The 6,000-nt window shown below is 41.0% G+C and overlaps 1 long non-coding RNA gene across 2 annotated transcripts in view; it reads left to right on the plus strand.

The window, feature by feature from the left end:
* Positions 1-4,938, plus strand: part of LOC126060784 (uncharacterized) — a 138,464-nt gene extending 133,526 nt beyond the window's left edge. Inside the window, exon 7 of one of the 2 annotated variants that reach the window (XR_007513647.1) lies at positions 4,731-4,938. This is a non-coding gene — a long non-coding RNA (uncharacterized LOC126060784). The remainder of the gene's footprint in view (positions 1-4,730) is intronic. The other variant, XR_007513648.1, reaches the window with a different exon arrangement.
* The last annotated feature ends 1,062 nt before the right edge of the window (positions 4,939-6,000 follow it).

Here is a 6,000-nt window from a genome sequence, read left to right on the forward strand (position 1 = left end):
AAAGTAGGATGTAGAATATTTTCTTTACAAACTATGTTATGCCAATTGACCTAAATGTCTTTGCTTCCAAGAATATATGGAAGCTTGAACAAGGCTACTGTAGTATAGCCATGTAGGCATTCTAATGGAAATTTTCATAAATATTTATGAAAATTTCCATATTATTAATATGGAAACCCTGGTGGTGTAGTGGTTAAGTGCTATGGCTGCTAACCAAGAGGTCGGCAGTTCAAATCCACCAGGTGCTCCTTGGAAACTCTATGGGGCAATTCTCCTCTGCCCCATAGGGTCACTATGAGTTGGAACCGACTCAACGGCAGTGGGTATTATTAGTATAGCCACTGTTTTATAAACTATTGAAGAAACTTAAAAAAGTTCTTGAAAGTAAGCTTTTCCCTCCTTAAATGACTACAAAAATGCTATTGTCCTCCAAGGGATTTGTTTTTGATGTTAAAAAAAAGTTCTTAATGTTTAGAATGTGAATTCATGAAATTTTACTTTTCGATATCATTGTACATTAAAATCAATAAAAATAACTATTTTCTTATATATATTGTAGGGGCACTCTTATTCTCTACTCATATTTTCATGTGAAGGAATTTCCATGATTAGAGTTTCATTTTTAGCATGTCTCCACAGCTAAGCAGGAATGGCCCAGCACTTTCAGAGTTCTCCCTTGAGGACCTACCTAGCTGCAGAGTGTGCCCACCCTGGACTTCTTCATGTCCTGGGGAAGGGGTGCCCACAGCCTGTGCTCTCTCTGTGCCTGTAACTCAGTGAGCATGACTCTAACACAGAAGTAAAATCTTAGCAAGCCCAACCACCTATAGATCCAAGCCTTATTCTCAAAGCTGACATTTAGATTTCCATCTATCTTACTTCTCTATTCTTCTTTAAGTTGTTACTAATCTGGAGCCCTGGTGGCAAAGTGGTTAAGAGCTCAGGCTACTAACCAAAAGGTCAACAGTTTGAATCCACAAGCTGCTCCTTGGTTAACCCTATGGGGTAGTTCTACTCTGTCCTATAGGGTCGCTATGAGTTGGAATCAACTCGACGGCATACAGCAACAACATGAAAAAGGGAAAGGGGGGATAATTTTTTACCCTCACCACCTATTACATATATCAAGTACTATACAATACAAAGAAACCCTAGTGGCACAATGGTTAAATTCTCGGCTGCTAAGAACCCACGTGGCTCCTCAGGAGAAAAGATCTGGTGATCTGCTCCTATGAAGATTACAACCTAGGAAGCCCTATGGGGCAGTTCTACTCTGTCATATAGGGTTTCTATGAGTTGGAATTGACTCAACGGTACATAACAACATACAATAAAAAGGAGTCCTTGGATGGCACAAACAGTTAAAGGCTCAACTACTAAGCAAAAGGTGGGTGGTTCAAACCCACCCAGAGGCAACTCAGAAGGCCTGGAAATCTGCTTCTGAAAGATCACAGCCTTGAAAATGCTATGGAGTGCAGTTCTACTCTGTAACACAGGGAGTCACTATGAGTCGGAATTGACTTGACAGCAACTGATTTATACAAGCAGTGGGCAGATAGAGATCCCATTCTGTCTCTATTTGCCAGGTAGGGAGGCAGTTAAAGAGAAGTTTTAGGATATCTGAGGCTGTGCTTCCTATACAAGAGATAAATCAAAGCCTTCTGGAAATTTACAAATCCAGATTAGGAAAGTGGGGAAACATAGCCAAGAGCTATCAAGTTCAAGTCCTTAACATAGTTGATAACATCCTCCTAGGTCTCATAAAAGCGCAGATTCTCCTGATGACCTCTGCTCTACCCCTTCCCCACCACTCACCTCCTGTTGCCCACCAGGTGTATTTCCTGCCTTGTCATGCTGAGCCATGCCCCAAGCACCTCACCACCTGTTTTCCTGAGGGTCAAATCTCTTTTCCTCAGAATCTGGACAGAGGCTATCTAACGTATGGCAGGTATGACACATGCCCTGGGCTGCAGTTGAAGGGGGACACCATGGAACAGTTTCTACTAACCATGGCAGTTTCCATTGTCAGCTGTGAAAGATCATTCAGCAGGTTAAAACGAGTATTTTCATATTTGAGAGCCTCCATGGGTCAAGGCAGACTGTGTAATCTTGCTCTGTTGAGAGTAGAAAGAGAAAAAACTAAAAAAAAAAGACTGAGCACATCATAGACTGATTTTCACCAGTGAAAGCAAGGAAGGTAGAGTTGTAATTTTCATGCAGTGGCATAAAGTGTTAAGTAAAGATGAATGAGATTGACTTGTATTTTTGAGATGATATGAGGGTACAGTTATTTAAAAGATGGGTGTCAGATGTTTGGGTAAAGGTGCAGAGGTATAGTGGGAGGGGGGGCAAGGGGAGAACTTGCCCCTGGGTGAGGTATGGAATGACATTCCAAGGTGCCACAAGTATGAAAGGTGCCTGATTAGGCATTCCACAAATGAGTGGAAGTGTTTCTGCTGAAGCGTTGTGGCTAGCAAAGCTTATTCATTTAGAAATTGGGGGCGGGGTTGCAATTTAGAGATTGTCCCTGGATGCTCCTTACCCTTGCTATGCCTCTGCAAGGACTAAACGTCAGTGCTTGTCTTAGGTGCTATTTTCCCATAAATACGTCTCTGCTGGAGAAGTATAGGTTTTTTTTTTTAGTCTCTTAAAGATAGGTGGTATTCCATCCTTGGCCTTTTTCAGTAGTAAATACAAACATAGGGGTTCTTGAATCTCCTCATAATCTGAAATGTGTAATTATCACCCTTAGGCCTATAAACTCTTACTTAGCAGGCAAACAGTAACATGCAGAAAAACAAAGCTGTCCATATGAAAACCAAGTGAGTGGAAAAACCAAATTTCAGAAGAAACCACAAAATTAGAAAATTTTGCTATGATTGTGTTAAAGATGTATTCAAATGCTAACCAATGTTTTGTTGGTTACATTGAAGCTGGTAATCAACATGAGGGAATGGAGTGTTTTCAGTGACTATAAAAATGGTTGGACTTGAATGATGCTTGACAGAGAAATGACGCAACAAAAAGAAAAAGGTGAGCCTTGGACATGTTCGCGTGGTGTAAAGAAACGAGTATCTGTCAGAGATCTGCTTTTTGTTTTCTCAGTGCAGGCATTTCTTAAAGAGATCCTCTGAGGGCCTCTTGATCTCAAGCCCTACTTCTCAGAGAATTTTTGAAACCTTAGCTTTCCTGATGCATGATTTGGGACTCAAAATTTATTTAAAAACTAGCATTCACTTCGTGTCCCCTGGGACTCCCAGATTCGAAGAAATACTCTTAGTTAGCTGTTCATACCATCACGTGCCACAGAAGAGTGTCTGGACAGGACGTGATTTGCGGGATCCATTGCAAAATGAAAATGCGAGGCCCCTTATTCAAACTTTAAGAATTTCAAGACGGCGACAGCAGACCTTTAAGCAAAGCGTGGGGCACTTCTGAGCATGGTGGCCTGTGCAACCGCGTATGTCCAAGCTCATGAAGCTAGCCCTGCCTCCAGAGCCATCAGCTGTTTGAGCCACTGTATGGATTGGTTAGGGGATCTTTTAAAAAAATTTTTTTAAGGATCTCAAAGAACTTTACGAAAATTTTGGGGGTGGAAAACCAGAATTTTACAACTACCCATCACCCTTTCCTTTCTACACTCTGGGCACCCTATTCATCTAGCAGGCAAGCATTGTCTTCAGGCTCTCACAAGTGGGTAAGCTAAAACATGCAGAGCCTAAGTAATTTTCCTAATGCTGGATCCCTCAGCTATAGGTGGTGATGCCCAGAAATGGATATGGGAGTTCCCAGTCACCACCACAGGTGTCTGCAGCCCTGTGGTTCTGTTCAGCAAATGCGAATACTTACTGACGTACCACACATCAGTGCCACATCCGGTTGGCTTCAATCTTTGGCATTATTTTTTAACTAGAAACCATATCAGCACATGGTGATCATATCAAAGGAGAGCCTGGATGAAGAGCTGTATAACTTTTCTTTAACAGTAGAACACATCCACGACCCTGTTAAATACTCTTTGTTGTGCCCTGGATTTAACATTGATAGTAAGAAAAGCCTTATTTCCGGAAGTCAGGTGTGCTCTGCAAGAGCCTGGGTTAGGGGTTGTCATGGCTGTAATTTCACTTCAGGAATTTCTGTGACTCAGTTTTTCTATTTCTACACACACACACACACACACACACAGACACACACATGCACACAGATATGCACACACATATGCACATGCACACACACAAATTCTGGCTTCACGCAAAGCAAACAGCTAAGCATAAAACACTATTCAGTCTTCAGCCAATAGTTTTTTATTTCCCCTCTTTGACCCTAGTTGTTAACAAACATGTCTAAGCTACCTACAAGCCTTAATTTAAGAGTGAGGAAAGCATCAATTTAGGGGTAAGTCATTCTAACCTTGTTAGCTTTGAATTCCCTTTTCCATGGCAATGAATACAGTTTTCCTGATTCAAAAGCAATTATGAAGTCTTCTGTGGGTACAGGTGGCTGAGATTTAGTTGCATGAGCTCACAGGTGCAGACCAAAGACTGTCATGGAGCAAAGCATCAGCCTCCATCTCCCCTCAACCCTTTCCACGGATGTGCATCTTAAAGGTATTACTTATCATTGTTGAAGCTCTGTGATGGGTCTGTGGGGGGTCCTTACATGATTCTATCTCTGCGTCTGTTTGAAATTTCCAGAATAAAAAGTAAATTCAGAAAAATAAATAAATAAAGCACATGGGTGCTGCTTGTGTTTTCCAGATAGCTATATCACATCAAGAAAACAGAAGACAGGATGGCAGAAGAATACCTGTGGTCCACCAGGTAGCTGAAACCTGCCGCATCCCTTCCTCCTTCCCTTGTGAGCAAGCAGTGGGGCAGAGGCAAAGTGACCCACCTCTCCCACCAGACCACAGCTTCCCTCACATTGACTAGCATCTGCAAGGCAAGAATTATTTCATTTACCTTGTTCATCACTGACAAAAAAAACAAAAACAAAAACATTGCCCTAAAACCATATTCCTGGCTCAGATCTAAATAAAACAAAAAAAGGACAAAATAGAGGAGAGGAAGACTAATATGTGTATATATATATATATATATATATATATATATATATATATATATATATATATATATATATATATATATATATATATATTTTTGAGCTTCACTGCTAGCCAGGCCCTAAGTAAGGTATCTGAAGACAATATTATAGGTAACTCTTACATTTTTCCCTGAAGTAGATGTTTAAGGTATGCATTGCACAGTTAGGGGAAAGCCCACGACCAAGGACTTGGACCTGGGCAGTGAGAATGAAGTTGGGAATGAGCCGTTTGTCTCAGGGCTCACATTCATAAAACCCTCGAATTTGGACTTTTGATCTTATCTTCAAATGAACTTCAGCATATGGTCACAGAATTTCCATATTTTTTTTTTTTACAATCTTTGATTTGTCAAATGTAAATATTTGAAATATACCACAGACCTTGAATCCATGCTTTGACCATGCTTGCTTTTTAATATAATAGGGGTCTCAAAAAAACAACAAAAAAAAGTAAGTTACCTGGGCCTGTCTCGTTGTCCAAAAGGCCCTGCTCAGAGAAAAGGGAGTGAGTTTTCTCAGTAAGTAAAGGTCATTGACATTTTCTTTTTTTCATTTCTACCTCTTCCTCCTGCTGTTTGTCGTTTTTCTCTTTTGCTTGGGTTGTGAACTCTCTAAATAAGTAACAATAACATATACAAAGTGACCAGTGAGGACCATACTGTGTTGTTAGTTGGCATTGAGTCAGTTCTGACTCCCAGTGACCCTATGTACAACAGAACGAAACACTGCCCGGTTCTGTGCCACCCTCAGAATTGTTGTTAGGCTTGAGCCCATTGTTGCATCCGCTGTATCAGTCCATCTCGTTGAGGGTCTTCCTCTTTTTCGCTGATCCTCTTCTTTACCAAGCATGCTGTCCTTCTCCAAGGACTGGTCCCTCCTCATAACATGTCCAAAGTA

Source organism: Elephas maximus, chromosome 17, assembly GCF_024166365.1.
Source record: "Elephas maximus indicus isolate mEleMax1 chromosome 17, mEleMax1 primary haplotype, whole genome shotgun sequence".
Lineage (NCBI taxonomy): Eukaryota > Metazoa > Chordata > Mammalia > Proboscidea > Elephantidae > Elephas > Elephas maximus.